General features: G+C 42.8%; 1 protein-coding gene across 4 annotated transcripts in view; it reads left to right on the top strand.

Annotated features, from left to right (window-relative positions):
* The first annotated feature begins 428 nt into the window (after positions 1–428).
* The window catches only part of LOC311143620 (unconventional myosin-Ib-like), a 127,676-nt gene continuing 105,971 nt past the window's right edge, over positions 429–22,133 (top strand). For 2 of the 4 annotated variants that reach the window (XM_084179476.1, XM_084179477.1), the window contains exon 1: positions 431–634. The gene's annotated coding sequence lies outside the window, so the exon portion shown is untranslated. Of the gene's footprint in view, positions 635–22,133 lie in introns of all 4 variants that reach the window. The other 2 variants (XM_084179478.1, XM_084179475.1) reach the window with 2 other exon arrangements.

Below are 22,133 nucleotides of genomic sequence, written 5' to 3'. Positions count from 1 at the left end.
AAATTTCTTATAAGTTATAAATAGCTCTCTAAGGTTTGCAATGACTAACATGACAAGAGGAACTGATGCTGCACTACCAAATTTCGAAATTGCACCTTGTCCATTCTACTATTACAACATTCAAGAGTACATTTCAATCCGGACTGAGTTCCATTAAAACAAATAAAATAAAAATGGGGGCGCTCCCCTGCCGATCCCTCCCACCTAGGTGGCGCGCCCCACAGTTTGGGAACCTCTGGACTAGAGGACTGCAATGCATGCTGTCTATGATTGATATGAAAATGTCACAAGAGGGCGGTATTGCACTGCCAGATGCCTTCATCTCCTACTGGCAATGAGTTATGATAGTTATGATGATGCTGAGACTGCGTTTCGAAGAATTTAGGCAGTTTTTTCTCTCTCTTAAAATCTCACCTAAGGCGATTGAAGGGCGCGCAGCAGCACGTGTGCAGCTAGCCACTCCCTATGCCCGTAGTCCCTATCCGTTAGTGCTCCAGTGGAAGTCCTCAGAGCCGTATGAGAGACGCGTCTATACAACGGGGATAGAGGAAACTTTTTTCATCTGTAGAGATATCTCTGGGATTCTACATTGTCCACCAGAGTGGATTTAGGGGACAACATTTCCAATTCGGAGGCAAGTAGAATAGTTTTATTCTCAAGATTTTCCACACTGTCTGAGTAGCCTAACACAAGAAGTTCTAGCCTAGTCATTGTTTGCAACTTTTTGTAGGCCTATCACTTGAATGTTACTTTGTAATTGATAATTCAGCGTTGGTTACATAATCGGACGCTTTTTTTTTTATAACTAGAATTCTCGTTTCCAAATGTGTCTATTCAGTAGGGTATTTGCCCATTCATATACATGTGCATGCAGCCAGTTAGTTATTTAGCCTACACTAATGCCACCAGTCCCATGAGCTTTTATGTTCAAGATCTTCACATAGCATATTCTGTTCTTTTTTTAGCTGATTTGTATTACTTGTGCAACTTTAATGCCACGTGAAATCTTTATTTTGCGTAAAACTATCCCTTAAATGTTTCACGCATCCTTACATTTCTTTGTCTTTGAGTAGGCTACTTGTAGCTTGTTTGGTTTGCGTAATGGTTTTGTACAACTTTTCACTCAGAATCGTTTCGACCATTCCTGAGCCCATATTCTTTTTCGTGTGAGGGGAAGAGAGAGGTGGGTAGGCTACTATCGGGAGAGGGTGGGTCTACTTTTGTAGCTCGTCTCCCCTCGCTAAATCTAGGGCGATTTTGTATTGTTAATTAAGAATGCACTCTCGTGATTGCGAACATCTGCGGTCAGTGTGCTCGAGCAGAACACAACGTTAAGATAGCGGTACATATATTGAAAGTTGTAGGACAAGGGGGAAAATAGCAGTGCAACTCTAAAAACAAAGCAGATGTCTTCTCTGAGATTTCATGCACTCACTAGACTAGGCGATCTATGTTACTGCCCTACACTGCTCCACACTTCACTCCACTATGCATAAACATGCGATTTCACGCCAGAATAATGTACTTACATTGCAGCCCCTTTGAAATATCCCTGAATGAAATACACACACACACAGAGATTTGTAATGGAGATTGAAATGTATTACTAGCCTACACACCATCTAATTTAAAGCATAAAAAGCAGCTGTTGTTCTTTGAGAAACATCCCAGAGATTCTCCAGTCAAGTCTCTCTGCATTTCCTCCTGCTGGAATTCCCTTTGGAGCCAGGGCCAAGCTTGCACTCTATGTGAACTTGGAATTTTGGAGCATGGAAAACTAAATCTTTGCAGAAGGCACGCGCCCAAAAACATAAACCAAAATTGGGTTAGGTCTGCATTTTTAATGAAGCTTCAGGTGCAACCAGGGTCTGGGTTTCATGCTGTCTGTGTTTTTGTCTGGGACTGGTGGAGTGATATTAACCCAATCTTTTGTCACTGTGCTTCATACAAAGGAGATTTGCGTCCTGCTTTGTTTCAGGACTCAACTTTTGACGTTTATGGCATAGGGTCTTCTGTGTTACAAGTTGCCTAACAACAGTAAGGGAATGTCCAAAATATGATTCTAGTTTCTACCCTTGAAGATCAGTAGCTACTGTATGTTTGAAGTGCTGCTATCAAAGATACTGGTTCAGATTTTACATTTTACATTTTAGTCATTTAGCAGACGCTCTTATCCAGAGCAACTTACAGTTACTGAGTGCATACATTTTTTTTCATACAGATGAAGTAGTTGATCCCAGGTGACTGCTCATGAAGGTCCTGTATATGTTATAGACATGATAAGATAAAGGATATTTACTATCGACTTCTCAGCTGTTTACTGCCAAAATACCAAATGTTATTGGAAAACCAAATGCACACTGCACATAAAAGCGTCTGCTAAATGGCATATTATTATTATTATAACGTCTGCTCTCACTACAGCGCCTTCATTTTAGATTCATGATCATCTAAAATGTTATCAATTTACCCTGGACACCATTACGGTATGTTAGTCTATTTCTGTGTGTGGAAGAGAGCGGGGAATGGCCCCCTCAGCCCATGGGTTCCATAAGTCCTTCCATCCAGAAAGCAGTTCCCCTTTTCTGTATTACTGTGGCTTCTGTGGTTTCATCAGATATGCCACAGCCTTCATGAGGCAAGTCACCAGATGAACTTTATTAGTAGGACTGATCAAACAAACAAAGACATATGGGCAATTTCATGGTAAGAGTGATGCTGAGACTTGAATGACCTGTTGTGCCATCATTCTGTTACCAAACTTTTCATCTGCACTGTTCAAGTAAATGTGTTTTTGTAAAATTGTCTGTGTGTTTTCTGTAGTTGTTTGTTTAACTTTGCAATCATTAGTTTTTTGTTTGACAAACAAACAAAAAACATACACTGTTACCTTGGAATTTCCCATATGTTTATAGTGGATGTTGTGGTCCAGCCTCGGCGATTGTGGAGTTTCTGTCTGAATAGCTATTCATTTACCCATTGGGATGAAAATAATTGATTCAGAAACACAGCTAGCTGAAATGATTTTGATAAGGAAATGTGTATTTGTCCAGTGTTTGCATAGTTTATACTGTTTTCAACCCTCATCTGTATCCAGAACCATGTGTTTGCCCTCTAGGCTGTACTAGTTGCCATGTTGTTTAGGAGCAAAGTCCCTCAGCCATGGTGATGAATGGTGTTTGCTCTGATCTGCCTGTGGTGAGTACTACTGAGGTGTGTGTCCTGGGTGTTAGCTCTGGCCAAAGAGAGGTGGTTGTGAGGGTGATAGAGAAGTGCAGCACTACCGGCTCAGCTCTACTGGCTGACTAGAGAGATGCAGGGCTTGCCATTTTGGTTCTAGCTCTGACAGCAGCCAGGCAATCACTGACAGATCCATGTTGCGTCAAGTTCTGTTTGATTGTCGACTTCAACTGAGATTTATTAAAGCCCCTGTTCCCTGATCATTCCCTGTTCCATCATGGAATGTTCAAGTTCTATCTGGGAATGCTCATGTTCCATCGCTCCTGATGCCAGCTGTTCCTGGTTGGCATCTCCAGTGTGTGGAATTGGACTTTTGAAGGATGCGACCATCACAGGAGGCTAGGCTACAGATGTGAGGATATCCTCTCTACTGCTAGATGTGGCATAGGCTGGCAGACTACTGCATTTTCTATGTTTATATCTGACTTAAACGCTAGTCGTAAAAAAAAATACACTACCGTTCAAAAGTTTGGGGTCACTTAGAAATGTTCTTGTTTTCGAAAGAAAATCACTTTTTTTGTCTATTAAAATAACATCAAATTGATCAGAAATACAATGTAGACATTGTTAATGTTGTAAATGGCTATTGTAGCTGGAAACGGCTGATTTTTTTTAATGGAATATAATAATAAATGATATGCCATTTAGCAGACGCTTTTATCCAAAGCGACTTACAGTCATGTGTGCATACATTTTTACGTATGGGTGGTCCCGGGGATCGAACCCACTACCCTGGCATTACAAGCGCCATGCTCTACCAATTGAGCTACAGAGGACCACACCAAACACACACATTACATATCTACATATATCTATATAGGCGTACAGAGGCCCATTATCAGGAACCATCAGTCCTGTGTTCCAATGGCACGTTGTGTTTGCTAATCCAAGTTTATCATTTTAAAAGGCTAATTGATCATTAGAAAACCCTTTTGCAATTATTGTTAGCACAGCTGAAAACTGTTGTGCTGATTAAAGAAGCAATAAAACTGGCCTTCTTGAGACTAGTTGAGTATCTGGAGCGTCAGCAATTGTGGGTTCGATAACAGGTTCAAAATGGCCAGAAACAAATAACTTTCTTCTGAAACTCGTCAGTCTATTCTTGTTCTGAGAAATGAAGGCTATTCCATGCGAGAAATTGCCAAGAAACTGAAGATCTCATACAACGCTGTGTACTACTCCCTTCACAGAACAGCGCAAACGTCTCGAACCAGAATTGAAAGAGGAGTGGGAGGCCCCGGTACACAACTGAGCAAGAGGACAAATACATTAGTGTCTAGTTTGAGAAACAGGCACCTCACAGGTCCTCAACTGGCAGCTTCATTAAATAGTACCCGCAAACCACCAGTCTCAACAGTGAAGAGGCGACTCCGGGATGCTGACCTTCTAGGCAGAGTTGCAAAGAAAAAGCCATATCTCAGACTGCCCATCTTCATCTTTTCTTTTTATTGGCCAGTCTGAGATATGGCTTTTTTTTCTTAACTTTTTTTCTGCTGAAAGGTGAATTGGCTCCCAGTGTCAGTTGGAAATCAGACTGAACCAGGGTTTCCTCTAGGATTTTGCCTGTGCTTAGCTCTATTCCGTTTCTTTGTTATCCTAAAAAAACTCCCTAGTCCTTGCCGATGAAACGCATACCCATAACATGATGCAGCCACCACCATGCTTGAAAATATTAAGTGGTATTCAGTGATGGATTGTATTTGCCCCAAACATAACGCGTTGTATTCAAGACATAAAGTAATTTCTTTGCCAGATATTTTGCAGTTATACTTTAGTGCCTTGTTGCAAACAGGATGCATGTTTTGGAATATATTTATTCTGTACAGGCTTCCTTTTCACTCTGTCATTAAGGTTAGTGTTGTGAAGGAACTCAATGTTGTTGATCCATCCTCAGCTTTGTTCTATCACAGCCATTAAACTCTGTAACTGTTTTAAAGTTACCATTGGCCTCATGGTGAAATCCCTGAGCAGTTTTCTTTCTCTCAGGCAACTGAGTTAGGAAGGACGCCTGTATCTTTGTAGTGACTGGGTGTAAAGGTATAATTAACAGGGCATAAGATTAACATTTTGGACCACCAGCCACTGTGATAGGTAGATAAAAATAATCTACCAGTCACTCAGATTTTCTACCAGCCAAAATATAATCTTTACGCTAAAATTACACCAACAAAACACAAAAAACAGATGAGCATGCTTTGTAATGTTTCTAAAACTATAAATGTATTACTAGTAAGAAGTAATGTGGTATATTGTTTAATTTCATTTTTTTTCTTCTAACCAAAATATCACAGATGAGACAAAAATGTTCACCTGCCCCTTTAATAGCCAGTCATGTTTGTGCCTGTGAGATTGAGTCTGACTAGTAGAAGCATTTGTTTTCTCTTTCCTAGCAGTTGAAACTCAAACATAGAAAAACAACCTACCTTGTGAGCAAAAAAATGTAAATAGCCAAGAAACACAAGGACAAAGTTTCACTTCAGTAGACTTTTGTTTCAAATAAATTAGACCAACTTTTATGCATGTGCACAGCACTTCTAAAAATGAATCTTTCACTCAGCTTTTCACGTTCGCACAGCCCCCAGCCAGGCAGTGTTGCAGTGCAAGGTGGAATAGGCTATATAGGATTCATAGTTCTTTGATTTTGTGCAATTAATTTAACAGCTATGAAACAACTGCAGAAATGCTTGGAAAAGAGCTACTGCAGCATTTATTTGACTATAAATGTGATCGTGCTTGACTATTTTTATTCAAAAATGTGAGTGAAATGCTCGCACTGTGGAGCCCTGACCACCCGCCAACGTGGCTGATGAAATGGACATCTTATCCGCAATTAATAACTTCACTATGCTCAAAGGGATATTCAATGTCTGCTTTTTTACATGTTTACCCATCTACCAATAGGTGCCCTTCTTTGTAAGGTATTGGAAAACCTCCTTGGTCTTTGTCTGTGTTTTGAAATTCACTGCTCGACTGCAGGACCTTAAAGGTAATTGTATGTGTGAGGTACAGAGATGAGGTAGTCATTCAAAAGGCATGTTAAACACTATTACTGCACACAGAGTCCATGCAACGTATTATGCGACTTATTTAGGTTTGCCATAACATAGTGGTTGAATTCTTATTGTCTCCAACATTTCAGCTTTTCATTTTTAATAAATGTGTACATTTCTAAAAACATAATTCCACTTTGACATTATATATGTGGTATTTTGTGTAGACCGTGACAAATTCAGGCTGTAACACAACAAAATGTCAAAAGTCAAGGGGTGTGAATACTTTCTGAAGGCGCTGTAAGCCACAGCAGAGCTACATACTGTAACCCACAGACAGATTTCACTCCCCAAAACCTGGAAATGTTCGTTCACTGAGGTAGTGGAACATGTTCTAGTGTGTGGCTAATACAGTACAGAAAAATTTTGCTCCACAGTCTTTTGTATCCATTGAATCAACGAATGGGGGGCACTACAGAGTTGATGGCAGCAGCTAGGCCTCCCACAGCGTAGCGTATACTTTCGAGATTGAGAGGGACATGTACAGGGAGCGAGTGAGTGAGATGGCACTTCTGGGAGGGGGGAGATGTGGAGGGAGGTGGCAACCACTGGGACCAAGGGTATTAACTCAGTGGGGTGGTGCGTTTGTAGTTAGAGAGCATCAGCGCTGGTGAAGCACATGGATTGAACAGGACAAACACCATATCAACCAGGGAAGGCAGGGCCACAGCATGAGGGGGTAGGAGTATGGGGGAGAGGGTGGGGTAGATTTAAATAGGAGAGGAACCCTTCCTCCACTCTAGCGGACCAGCAGCACGTACACATAAATAATCTGCAGTGGTAGTGATTATCACATTGGGCTAACAGAGATGATTGAGTGGACTGGTGGTAATGTGGTGATGGGGTGGTGGGGACCACAAACCAGCTGTTTGTCTCACTGTCAACAAGGCAAAGAGATTTGCTATGTGGTGATGGTCTCTTTAGGTGGGACACTTTTTGTTTGTTAGGGACAAGCATGGTCAGTTCCTTTGCTGAAGTAAAACAAGAGTTTTTGAACCCATAATAGATCAGGGGGACAGACCCTAACCTGCCCCTTAAAACACCTCCAGCAAAAATGACAACCATTTTCTTTACTGAATATTATCCAAGACGGTCAGAAGGTGAAACTGTCAAACTAATGTCAAGTCCTCATAAAGTTGCTGGGCGGGGGATAGATTGACGGTCAAAGATAAAGTAAAAATAAACAAAACAAAAGTAAGATTGAATGACACTGAGGAGTAACGCTGTTACATCCAATGTTTGCCTGAGGCTGATGCCACGCAGGTGCTTGTACACGTGTACACGTGTACACATGCATATAGACACGCTGGCATTCAAACGCACACGTGCACCAGTGGCGACCCGTCATTCAGGGCAGGTGGGGCAGAGCCCGCCTGTTTTGCATGTTATTTTGGCATTATTAAGTGTCACATATCAGTTTGCAAACAAGGAAAAAATATAATAAAATATTTAGTTAATAAAGCCGCATAAAAACATGGTCTCTTTTTTTGCTTTCTTGAGTAAGGCAGCTCTAAAATGTAGGTGTTTCAGCCTAGCTCAGTACTTTCTGTGGTAGTGGGGCAGCCAGCGGAAAATACGGAGCGTAGGGGTTGGTAATATTCTCTAGTTGCGACGTGATTGGCTCAGTGTTCTGTCACTCATGGGGACACTACGTCACCACAAAACTTACGGGGAGAGCTCGAAAATTCAAGCCCCTTGGGTGCTGCCATAGAGTTACATTAGAAGTGCCCATCCAAGACGGCTCAAGGTCATTGGCCACAGATAAAATGACGTCAAATCACGTTATATGTACCGTAGCTTTGATTGGACTGATCATGTCAACATCATACTTTCAAAATCTTAGTTTAGCAAGCTAGACAAGCAGTCGACATCATGAATCATGTCGACAATCTACTGGCAAATCCTTTTTAATCCCTGTCATATGAAGAGAAATAATAGATACAGTGGGGAAAACAAATATTTAGTCAGCCACCAATTGTGCAAGTTCTCCCACTTAAAAAGATGAGAGAGGCCTGTAATTTTCATCATAGGTACACGTCAACTATGACAGACAAAATGAGAAAAGAAAATCACATTGTAGGATTTTTAATGAATTTATTTGCAAATTATGGTGGAAAATAAGTATTTGGTCAATAACAAAAGTTTCTCAATACTTTGTTATATACTCTTTGTTGGCAATGACACAGGTCAAACGTTTTCTGTAAGTCTTCACAAGGTTTTCACACACTGTTGCTGGTATTTTGGCCCATTCCTCCATGCAGATCTCCTCTAGAGCAGTGATGTTTTGGGGCTGTCGCTGGGCAACACGGACTTTCAACTCCCTCCAAAGATTTTCTATGGGGTTGAGATCTGGAGACTGGCTAGGCCACTCCAGGACCTTGAAATGCTTCTTACGAAGTAACTCCTTCGTTGCCCGGGCGGTGTGTTTGGGATCATTGTCATGCTGAAAGACCCAGCCACGTTTAATCTTCAATGCCCTTGCTGATGGAAGGAGGTTTTCACTCAAAATCTCACGATACATGGCCCCATTCATTCTTTCCTTTACACGGATCAGTCGTCCTGGTCCCTTTGCAGAAAAACAGCCCCAAAGCATGATGTTTCCACCCCCATGCTTCACAGTAGGTATGGTGTTCTTTGGATGCAACTCAGCATTCTTTGTCCTCCAAACACGACGAGTTGAGTTTTTACCAAAAAGTTCTATTTTGGTTTCATCTGACCATATGACATTCTCCCAATCCTCTTCTGGATCATCCAAATGCACTCTAGCAAACTTCAGACGGGCCTGGACATTTACTGGCTTAAGCAGGGGGACACGTCTGGCACTGCAGGATTTGAGTCTCTGGCGGCGTAGTGTGTTACTGATGGTACTTTGGTCCCAGCTCTCTGCAGGTCATTCACTAGGTCCGCCCGTGTGGTTCTGGGATTTTTGCTCACCGTTCTTGTGATCATTTTGACCCTACGGGGTGAGATCTTGCGTGGAGCCCCAGATCGAGGGAGATTATCAGTGGTCTTGTATGTCTTCCATTTCCTAATAATTGCTCCCACAGTTGATTTCTTCAAACCAAGCTGCTTACCTATTGCAGATTCAGTCTTCCCAGCCTGGTGCAGGTCTACAATTTTGTTTCTGGTGTCCTTTGACAGCTCTTTGGTCTTGGCCATAGTGGAGTTTGGAGTGTGACTGTTTGAAGTTGTGGACAGGTGTCTTTTATACTGATAACAAGTTCAAACAGGTGCCATTAATACAGGTAACGAGTGGAGGACAGAGGAGCCTCTTAAAGAAGAAGTTACAGGTCTGTGAGAGCCAGAAATCTTGCTTGTTTGTAGGTGACCAAATACTTATTTTCCACCATAATTTGTAAATAAATTCATTAAAAATCCTACAATGTGATTTTCTGGAGAAAAAAAATCTCGATTTGTCTGTCATAGTTGACGTGTACCTATGATGAAAATGACAGGCCTCTCTCATCTTTTTAAGTGGGAGAACTTGCACAATTGGTGGCTGACTAAATACTTTTTCCCCCCACTGTACATAAACATTACACAAGTTGGAAATCGCAAATTCAACAATGAGTGGTTTGGAAAGAATCCGTGGCTAACTGCAAGCGTTGCAAAGCAATCACTAGCCTGCTATTCAGTGGAGAGGGTGTGTGGTCCAAGTCTGGGTTTAAGGGTCTCTTTTCCAAGCTTAAAAGGATAAACATTCAACACCATCGGCCAGAAAAGGTTGAATACATTGGCCATGCTGTCAATCCAGCATGCCTTCTGCCGCGTTCAAAACAACTGGAAACTCTGAACTGAGAAATCTCAGACTTCAGTGAGTTCAAGACAACTGGGAACGAGCTCCGACTGGGGAAAATATGCTTTGAACGGTCATCCAATTTGGAATTCCAAGTCATCCTAGTTGTTTTGAAAGCACCATAAATCCAGAGAATGCCAGACTTTGAAGACACAATTTGATGACAAGATTTGCACACCTTCCTGTTCAAGTGAGCACAGTACAACAAGGTGAGTCCAAAAATGTATTGTATTCTGCTGCATAAATTATGTAATATGCCAGGGAGATATGTATACTGTAGCTAAGAAAGTAAAACTAAATGTATGTTGTGTAGTAAGCTGTTAGTAGCCCATGTGCCTCACCCTAATAATTTGGTCCCTTTCCCCCTCATAACTTAGCCTACTGTTCTGACTTGGCGGTGCACATGTAGCCTAAAGCCTGTTTTTAGATAAATGTAATCATTGAATATTGTAAGAGCTGACTCCGGTAAGACAAGGGGTGGCGATCTGTGTATATTTGTAAACAACAGCTGGTGCACAAAATCCAATACTAAGGAAGTCTCAAGGTTTTGCTCGCCTGAGGGAGAGTATCTCATGATAAGCTGTAGACCACACTATTTACCAAGAGAGTTTTCATCTATATTTTTCGTAGCTGTCTATCTACCACCACAAACCGATGCCGGCATTAAGATTGCACTCAATGAGCTGTATAAGGCCATAAGTAAACAGGAAAACGCTCATCCAGAGGCAGTGCTCCTAGTGGCCGGGGACTTTAATGCAGGGAAACTTAAATCTGTTTTACCTAATTTCTACCAGAATGTTAAATGTGCAACCAGAGGAAAAAAAACTCTAGACCACCTTTACTCCACACACAGAGACGCATACAAAGCTCTCCCTCGCCCTCCATTTGGCAAATCTGACCATAACTCTATCCTCCTGATTCCTGCTTATAAGCAAAAACTAAAGCAGGAAGCACCAGTGACTCGGTTAAACAAAAAGTGGTCAGATGACGCAGATGCTAAGCTACAGGACTGTTTTGCTAGCACAGACTGGAATATGTTCCGGGATTCTTCAGATAGCATTGAGGAGTATACATTACAGTCATTTAGCAGACGCTCTTATCCAGAGCGACTTACAGGAGCAATTAGGGTTAAGTGCCTTGCTCAAGGGCACATCGACAGATTTTTCACCTAGTCGGCTCGGGGATTAGAACCAGCGACCTTTCGGTTACTGGCACAACGCTCTTAACCTCTAAGCTACCTGCCGCCTACACCACATCAGTCACTGGCTTCATCAATAAGTGCATCGATGATGTCGTCCCCACAGTGACCGTACGTACATACCCCAACCAGAAGCCATGGATTACAGGCAACATCCGCACTGAGCTAAAGGGTAGAGCTGGCGCTTTCAAGGAGCGGGACTCTAACCCGGATGCTTATAAGAAATCCCGCTATGCCCTCCGACGAACCATCAAACAGGCAAAGAGTCAATACAGGACTAAGATTGAATCGTACTACACCGGCTCTGACGCTCGTCAGATGTGGCAGGGCTTGAAAACTATTACAGACTACAAAGGGAAGCACAGCCACAAGCTGCCTAGTGACACAAGGCTACCAGACGAGCTAAATTACTTCTATGCTCGCTTCGAGGCAAGCAACATTGAAGCATGCATGAGAGCACCAGCTGTTCTGGATGACTATGTGATCACGCTCTCCGTAGCCGATGTGAGTAAGACTTTTAAGCAGGTCAACATTTACAAGGCCACAAGGCCAGATGGATTACCAGGACGTATACTCCGAGTATGTGCTGACCAACTGGCAAGTGTCTTCACTGACATTTTCAAGATGTCCCTGACTGAGTCTGTAATACCAACATGTTTCAAGCAGACCACCATAGTCCCTGTGCCCAAGGACAATAAGATAACCTGCCTAAATGACTACCGACCCGTAGCACTCACGTCTGTAGCCATGAAGGGCTTTGAAAGGCTGGTCATGGATCACATCAACACCATTATCCCAGAAACCCTAGACCCACTCCAATTTGCATTCCGCCCCAACAGATCCACAGATGATGCAATCTCTATTGCACTCCACACTGCCCTTTCCCACCTGGACAAGAGGAACACCTATGTGAGAATGCTATTCATTGACTACAGCTCAGCGTTCAACACCATAGTGCCCTCAAAGCTCATCACTAAGCTAAGGATCCTGGGACTAAACACCTCCCTCTGCAACTGGATCCTGGACTTCCTGATGGGCCGCCCCCAGGTGGTAAGGGTAGGTAACAACACATCTGCCATGCTGATCCTCAACACGGGAGCCCCTCAGGGGTGTGTGCTCAGTCCCCTCCTGTACTCCCTGTTCACCCATGACTGCATGGCCAGGCACGACTCCAACACCATCATTAAGTTTGCTGACAACACAACAGTGGTAGGCCTGATCACCGACAACGATGAGACAGCCTATAGGGAGGAGGTCAGAGACCTGGCCGTGTGATGCCAGGATAACAACCTCTCACTTAACGTGATCAAGACAAAGGAGATGATTGTGGACTACAGGAAAAAAAAGGGGTCTGAGAACGCCCCTATTCTCATCGACGGGGCTGTAGTGGAACAGGTTGAGAGCTTCAAGTTCCTTGGTGTCCACATCACCAACGAACTATCATGGTCCAAACACACCAAGACAGTCGTGAAGAGGGCACGACAAAGCCTATTCCCCCTCAGGAGACTGAAAAGATTTGGCAAGGGTCCTCAGATCCTCAAAAAGTTCTACAGCTGCACCATCGAGAGCATCCTGACTGGTTGCATCACCGCCTGGTATGGCAACTGCTCGGCCTCCGACCGCAAGGCACTACAGAGGGTAGTGCGTACGGCCCAGTACATCACTGGGGCCAAGCTTCTTGCCATCCAGGACATCTATACCAGGCGGTGTCAGAGGAAGGCCCTAAAAATTGTCAAAGACTCCAGCCACCCTAGTCATAGACTGTTCTCTCTGCTACCACATGGCAAGTGGTACCGGAGCGCCAAGTCTAGGTCCAAAAGGCTTCTCAACCGCTTCTATCCCTCAAGCCATAAGACTCCTGAACAGCTAATCATGGCTACCCGGACTATTTGCACTGACCCCCCCCACCCCCACCCCATCCCCCTCTTTTACGCTGCTGCTACTCTGTTTATTATGTATGCATAGTCACTTTAACTCTACCCACATGTACATATTACCTCGACTAGCCGGTGCCCCTGCACATTGACTCTGCACCTGTACCCCCCCTGTATATAGCCTCCCTACTGCTCTTTAGTTATTTGCTTTTATTCTTAATTTAAAAAATGCATTGTTGGTTAATGTATTCGGCGCATGTGGCAAATAACATTTGATTTGATTTGAAATAGTGCCACACATGCACTCAAACCTATACAGTTGGCCTTGCTGTTTAGATTTTTGTTGTCCTTGGTGTCTTTTTGTTTTTGCATTGTTGTTTTCCTTTGTTTTTCTCTTTTGTTCATTTTGTTGGTGCATTGGGAGACTGTGGTTTGGGGGTTGGGAATGGAGGGATATGTTGTTTTTCTGTGGGGGGAGGAGGGTCTCGGATGGTTTAGGGGCAGCTGTGGGGGGGGATCTTGGAGGGTTGGGAGCTTGGGCCGGTGGCCGATAGGTCGCTGGTTCGGGTCCCTGTTTTGACCTGGTGGGAGATCTGTCAACGTGCCCTTGGGCAGGGCGTTGACGCTGGTTGCTTCTGTGGTTCGCTCTGGATGGGAGTCTGTTAGATTGACTGACTGAATGTAATGTAAATGTTGAGCGGCTTCACTGCAGGTATATTGTATGTTTTAATATTATATATAAATAAAATAAAATTCCTCAGTTCCTGTTGCTCCAGGCAGTGCTCTGACATTGGCTCAGACAGGGAATGTAAAAGTTGTACCTTTTTATATAGTGCATTCGGAAAGTATTCAGACCCTTTTACTTTTTCCACATTTTTTTATGTTACAGCCTTATTCTAAAATTGAATAAATTGTTTTTTCCCCCTCATCAATCTACACACAATACCCCATAATGACAAAGCAAAAACAGATACAAATAAAACATGTAAATATCACATTTACATAAGTATTCAGACCCTTTACTCAGTACTTTGTTAAAGCACCTTTGGCAGCGATTACAGCCTCAAGTCTTCTTGGTTATGACGCTACAAGCTTGGCACAGCTGTATTTGGGAAGTTTCTCCCATTCTTCTCTGCAGATCCCCTCAAGCTCTGTCAAGTTGGATACGTAGCGTCGCTGCACAGCTATTTTCAGATCTCTCCAGAGATGTTGAATCGGGTTCAAATCCGGGCTCTGGCTGGGCCACTCAAGGACATTCAGAGACTTGTCCCAAAGCCACTTCTGCTTTGTCTTGGCTGTGTGCTTAGAGTCGTTGTCCTGTTGGAAGATGAACCTTTGCCCCAGTCTGAGGTCGTGAGTTCTCTGGAGCAGGTTTTCATCAAGTACTTTGCTGCGTTCATCTTTCCCTCGATCCTGACTAGTCTCCCAGTCCCTGCCGCTGAAAAATGATGCTGCCACCCCCATGCTTCACCGTAGGGATGGTGCCAGGTTTCCTCCAGACGTGATGCTTGGCATTCAGGCCAAAGAGTTCAATCTTGGTTTCATCAGACCAAAGAATCTTGTTTCTCATGGTCTGAGAATCATTTAGGTTCCTTTTGGCAAACTCCAAGCGGGCTTTCATGTGCCTTTTACTGAGGAGTGGCTTCCGTCTGGCCACTCTACCATAAAGGCCTGATTGGTGGAGTGCTGCAGAGATGGTTGTCCTTCTGGAAGGTTTTCCCATCTCCACAGAAGAACTCTGGAGCTCTGTCAGAGTGACCATCGGGTTCTTGGTCGCCTCCCTGACCGAGGCCCTTCTCCCTCGATTGCTCAGTTTGGCCGGGCGGCCAGTTCTAGGAAGAGTCTTAGTGGTTTCAAACTTCTTCCATTTAAGAATGATGGAGGCCACTGTGTTCTTGGGGACCTTCAAAGCTGCAGGCATTTTTTGGTACCCTTCCCCAGATCTGTGCCCCGACACAATACTGTCTCGGAGCTGTACAGACAATTCCTTCAACCTCATGGCTTGGTTTTTGCTCTGACATGCACTCTCAACTGTGGGACCTTATCTAGACAAGTGTGTGCTTTTCCAAATCATGTCCAATCAATTGAATTTACCACAGGTGGACTCCAAGCAAGTTGCAGAAACATCTCAAGGAGGATCAATGGAAACAGGATGCACCTGAGCTCAATTTCAAGTCTCATAGCAAAGGGTCTGAAAACGTATGTAAATAAGCTTTTTACCAAAGTGTTTGTGTTTTTCATCTAGATTATATAATTTCCCATGGTTAAATTGCAGTATGGTTGAAAACCTACGTCAGGTGTCCTTTCAATTCAAGTCAATATCCAGCTAGCCCTTGATATACTTTTTTCTCTCCATTTGGTCACATCTGCATAGTTTTTAATGTAGCCTAGTCAATGAGGGCTGTCTGTATAGCACGGTAGCATGGTGCCAGATCTCTCTGTGTGTGTGTTTTGAGGCTCTGCTCTCAATGTATTTTTCAATTTTAGGCTTTTCAAATATATTTCATTCTCCGTTCTTTTGTTTGTATCATGGCTATATTACCACTAATATTCCTTTATGTAGGAAGCTTTTACATGTGTATTTTTCTGTGTTTATTATAATAATAGTGCCAGATCTGTGTGTGTGTGTGTGTGTGTGTGTTTGAGGCTGTCTGCTCTGCCCGAGGGTGAGATGGGGGGGAATAATTTATAGTTCGTACCACGGTATGCAAGTGGAAAATCAGAGGCTCCGATTTTTCACTTTAAAAGTATGCCAAACAAAAAACATTGATTGTTAAGTTAAACAAAGGATATAACTATATGTGCAAGGACTAATAATAAAAAAATGTCCACAGAAAATTTGACTAAAACTATTATTAATTGTGATTTATCAGGGGGTGCTTCATAGCCTACTTCCCGCGGCTATGAAAAACACATTTACTCGAAGAACAGTGCAGATGTAAAGTTTGGTAACCGAATGACTGTAAAATCTCTCTTTGTGACCATGTTTTCCAAAAACTCTTAATTATCGACTTTGAATTAAGATGTAAAGATTTCTGCAGAAAGAATGGGGTGTTGGCTATGATATGGGCGGCAGGTAGCTTACTGGTTAAGAGCGTTGTGCCAGTAACCGAAAGGTCGCTGGTTCTAATCCCCAAGCCGACTAGGTGAAAAATCTGTCGATGTGCCCTTGAGCAAGGCACTTAACCCTAATTGCTCCTGTAAATCGCTCTGGATAAGAGCGTCTGCTAAATGACTAAAATGTAAATGTATATGACACAGAGTTTGATAAAGTATCTTTTGGTTATTGAACTCTAGTGTACTGTACTAAACTGTACTGTACTGTGCTCTACTGTTCGGTGTTGTCCAAACTTGCGAAACAGACTGCTATAATTGGTTCAGATTTGGACTGATCAAATTTTAAATTCAACGTTGCATGGACATCCGGTGTCTGTCGGGCTGTGGTCAGTGGGTGATGAGTATGGTTACAGTAAATGGAAAGAGAGGGGGCTCATGGGTAGGTGTCAGTAAGAAGAGAGATGACATTAACTGGTGAGAGAAGAGAGACCGGGAGAGTGAGAGGGAGGGGTTGTCCAGACTGTTTTCACACTCTTGCTTTGACCACCACGCAACAGAGAAAGAAAACCATTATGAGCTGAACATATAAGTATGCCAGTGGAAAGGATGACCGTAGCAGGTGACCCAACTGTGGTTTGTAACTACTATGATTTCCCATTGTAACCTATTCAGTTGCAGTCATTCTGTTTAGATATTTTTGGTCATTCTGTTACCGATTTGCTAACAGAATGACACGTTTTAATCACTTAATAATTATAAACCAAATTGTTAACAGTAAAAACACTAATTGGTAGGTCTACCTTTACTTGTTACTTCTGTGAACTTTAATTATCCTCCCACCTTATGAAGGAGAGAAATTAGAAAATATCTTAAAGATATGTGGGTTTTTGGTAACAGAATGACAAGACACTAGGCAATAGTTATTGAACAAATTATTTCTGTAAAACGAAATATAAATGTTGGCAGGGGTCTTTACTACAACGTTATTGTGTTTTGATGTATTTCTGATAAGCCTTCGCTTATTCCAAATTTTTATGCTGGAAAATGGTTGAAAAATGTCTTCATTTCTCAGATATAGACTTTGCTTTCATTTGACACAATTTGATTATGAACTTGATGATGTTAGTGATCATGGGGCTTTTTACATGGAAATGCCCTATGGCAAAAGCATTTCATTTTTTGGGGGCATGTAATCTAGTTTCTAAAAATAATACATCTCTTTAATCCTACGGATTATCAATGAATAAGATGCTTACTATTTTATGTCAAGCTATGAAATGTATTTGATGTTGGAACAGAACAATAATTTGCTAATGCACTGTAAACTCATCCAATTATGTGCATACCCAAATCGTAAGTACATTGACCTACAGTTGCATGACATGTATTGGATGAACTGGCAACCATTTCCTCACGTATTACATGTTTGAGTCCTTTTCTATGAGGAAAGAAATATCTGCTTAATGTGTATGCTAGTCATTTAGCCGTTCAGGTTTATCAACTCAGCATAACTGGTTAATGATGATTAAATTAAATGGATTAAAACTAATTAGGCCAATTAAATATTGTAATCAACATATTTAATTAATTGTTCTAATTTCGGGAAAATGAAATATGTATTAATAATAATAGTACATATAATCATGTATACAGGTACAACACTACTGCTGTTGTATTGTGTAATCTTCAGTCGATACATTTAATTAAATAAGATTAGAAAGAATGTACATGGTTGATGGCTACACTATGCATTACCTGTAAGTTATATACACTGCTCAAAAAAATAAAGGGAACACTTAAACAACACAATGTAACTCCAAGTCAATCACACTTCTGTGAAATCAAACTGTCCACTTAGGAAGCAACACTGATTGACAATAAATGTCACATGCTGTTGTGCAAATGGAATAGACAACAGGTGGAAATTATAGGCAATTAGCAAGACACCCCCAATAAAGGACTGGTTTTGCAGGTGGTGACCACAGACCACTTCTCAGTTCCTATGCTTCCTGGCTGATGTTTTGGTCACTTTTGAATGCTGGTGGTGCTTTCACTCTAGTGGTAGCATGAGACAGAGTCTACAAACCACACAAGTGGCTCAGGTAGTGCAGCTCATCCAGGATGGCACATCAATGCAAGCTGTGGCAAGAAGGTTTGCTGTGTCTGTCAGCGTAGTGTCCAGAGCATGGAGGCGCTACCAGGAGACAGGCCAGTACATCAGGAGACGTGGAGGAGGCCGTAGGAGGGCAACAACCCAGCAGCAGGACTGCTACCTCCGCCTTTGCAAGGAGGAGCACTGCCAGAGCCCTGCAAAATGACCTCCAGCAGGCCACAAATGTGCATGTGTCTGCTCAAACGGTCAGAAACCGACTCCATGAGGGTGGTATGAGGGCCCGACGTCCACAGGTGGGGGTTGTGCTTACAGCCCAACACCGTGCAGGACCTTTGGCATTTGCCAGAGAACACCAAGATTGGCAAATTCGCCACTGGCGCCCTGTGCTCTTCACAGATGAAAGCAGGTTCACACTGAGCACATGTGACAGACGTGACAGAGTCTGAAGACGCCGTGGAGAACGTTCTGCTGCCTGCAACATACTCCAGCATGACCGGTTTGGCGGTAGGTCAGTCATGGTGTGGGGTGGCATTTCTTTGGGGGGGCCGCACAGCCCTCCATGTGCTCGCCAGAGGTAGCTTGACTGCCATTAGGTACCGAGATGAGATCCTCAGACCCCTTGTGAGACCATATGCTGCTGCGGTTGGCCCTGGGTTCCTCCTAATGTAAGACAATGCTAGACCTCATGTGGCTGGAGTGTGTCAGCAGTTCCTGCAAGAGGAAGGCATTGATGCTATGGACTGGCCCGCCCGTTCCCCAGACCTGAATCCAATTGAGCACATCTGGGACATCATGTCTCGCTCCATCCACCAACGCCACGTTGCACCACAGACTGTCCAGGAGTTGGCGGATGCTTTAGTCCAGGTCTGGGAGGAGATCCCTCAGGAGACCATCCGCCACCTCATCAGGAGCATGCCCAGGCGTTGTAGGGAGGTCATACAGGCACGTGGAGGCCACACACACTACTGAGCCTCATTTTGACTTGTTTTAAGGACATTACATCAAAGTTGGATCAGCCTGTATTGTGGTTTTCCACTTTAATTTTGAGGGTGACTCCAAATCCAGACCTCCATGGGTTGATACATTTGATTTCCATTGATAATTTTTGTGTGATTTTGTTGACAGCACATTCAACTATGTAAATAAAAAAGTATTTAATAAGATTATTTCATTCATTCAGATCTAGGATGTGTTATTTTAGTGTTCCCTTTATTTTTTTGAGCAGTGTACAATGTAAATACTATAGGTAATTGATGGTCATGGGATGTCCTTCAGGCTATGGCAATCATATATACAGTTGAAGTCGGAAGTTTACATACACTTAGGTTGGAGTCATTTAAAACTTGTTTTTCAACCACTCCACAAATGTATTGTTAACAAACTATAGTTTTGGAAAGTCGGTTAGGACATCTACTTTGTGCATGACACGAGTACTTTTTCCAACAATTGTTTACAGACAGATTATTTCACTTATAATACACTGTATCACAATTCCAGTGGGTCAGAAGTTTACATACACTAAGTTGACTGCGCCTTTAAACAGCTTGGAAAATTCCAGAAAATTATGTCATGGCTTTAGAAGCTTCTGATAGGCTAATTTACATAATTTGTGTCAATTGGAGGTGTACCTGGTTGTCCTCTGTAGCTTAGCTGGTAGAGCACAGTGCTTGTAACGCCAAGGTAGTGGGTTCGATCCCCGGGACCACCCATACACAAAAAATTTATGCACGCATGACTGTAAGTCGCTTTGGATAAAAGCGTCTGCTAAATGGCATATTATTTATTATTATTATGTATTTCAAGGCCTACCTTCAAACTCAGTGCCTCTTTGCTTGACATCATGGGAAAATCAAAAGAAATCAGCCAAGACCTCAGAAAGAAAATTGTAGACCTCCACAAGTCTGGTTCATCCTTGGGAGCAATTTCCAAATGCCTGAAGGTACCACTTCATCTGTACAAACAATAGTATGCAAGTATAAACACCATGGGACCACGCAGCCGTCATACCGCTCAGGAAGGAGACGTGTTCTGTCTCCTAGAGATTAACGTACTTTGGTGCGAAAAGTGCAAATCAATCCCAGAACAACAGCAAAAGGACCTTGTGAAGATGCTGGAGGAAACCGGTACAAAAGTATCTAGATCCACAGTAAAACGAGTCCTATATCGACATAACCTGAAAAGCCACTGCTCCAAAACCGCCATAAAAAAGCCAGACTACGGTTTGCAACTGCACATGGGGACAAAGATCGTACTTTTTGGAGAAATGTCCTCTGATCTGATGAAACAAAAATAGAACTGTTTGGCCATAATGACTATCGTTATGTTTGGGGGAAAAAGGGTGTGGCTTGCAAGCCGAAGAACACCATCCCAATCGTGAAGCACGGGGGTGACAGCATCATGCTGTGGGGGTGCTTTGCTGCAGGAGGGACTGGTGCACTTCACAAAATGGATGGCATCATGAGGAAGGAAAATTATGTGGATATATTGAAGCAACATCTCAAGACATCAGTCAGGAAGTTAAAGCTTGGTCGCAAATGTGTCTTCCAAATCGACAATGACCCCTAGCATACTTCCAAAGTTGTGGCAAAATGTCTTAAGGACAACAAAGTCAATGTATTGGAGTGGCCATCACAAAGCCCTGACCTCAATCCTATAGAACATTTGTGGCCAGAATTGAAAAGGCATGTGCGAGCAAGGAGGCCTACAAACCTGACTGTTACACCAGCTCTGTCAGGAGGAATGGGCCAAAATATACCCAACTTATTGTGGGAAGCTTGTGGAAGGCAACCCGAAACGTTTGAACCAAGTTAAACAATTTAAAGGCAATGCTACCAAATACTAGTTGAGTGTATGTAAACTTCTGACCCACTGGGAATGTGATGAAAGAAATAAAAGCTGAAATAGATCATTCTCTCTACTATTATTCTGACATTTCACATTCTTAAAATAAAGTGGTGATCCTAACTGACCTGAGACATGGAATTTTTATTAGGGTTACATTTCAGGAAATGTGAAAAACTGAGTTAAATGTATTTGGCTAAGGTGTATGTAAACTTCCGACTTCAACGGTATATCTGGCAGTAATATTTGTGGTTTCTCCCTCACCTAGAATAATTCCCATCTTTAAACATAGTTTTATCTGATTTTGGGAGTATTTCTGTCTCCCTGCCTCTCTCTCTCTCTCTCTGCACCTCTGTCCCTCTCTGCACCTCTCGCTCTCGCAGCGTTTGTCAATATGCATATTACCGTGCTCCTCACAGTCATGTTCTGAGTTCATTCTCCGAGGACGTTCTCTTGAGTACGTTCTTTTGAAGTCGAGAGTGTGGAGAATGCATAAAACATTACATTTGAGAAGCAGTCACGCTCCCCCTACGGTACAACCTCAAGCTACACCTTCCCATTCACTTCACCTTCTTCCAGCCAGGACAATGGCAACGGAACAAGATCTACACAAAGCAAACGTTTTACTTTCTAACTATCAGCTGTATGTGAATTGTAATAATGTAGCTAACCAGATAGTTTAACAGGCAAAAATGACCTAAAACGAATGCTATGCAAGGTAGATGTGGGCCCCGTATAGCTCAGTTGGTAGAGCATGGTGCTTGCAACGCCAGGGTTGTGGGTTCGATTCCCACGGGGTGCCAGTATGAAAAAAATAAAAATAAATGTATGCACTCACTTAACTGTAAGTCACTCTGGATAAGAGCGTCTGCTAAATGACTAAAATGTCAAATGTAATGTCAATTCTTTGTGGCTATCTGGCTAGCAACAGTCTCTCTATGCCCTCCCCCCTCTAACTCTATGC

This window comes from Coregonus lavaretus, assembly GCF_964263955.1.
Source record: "Coregonus lavaretus genome assembly, chromosome: 16".
NCBI classification, from domain to species: Eukaryota; Metazoa; Chordata; class Actinopteri; order Salmoniformes; family Salmonidae; genus Coregonus; species Coregonus lavaretus.
Note: the sequence above shows the minus strand (reverse complement) of the source record. Positions and strands in the feature narration are given on the sequence as shown.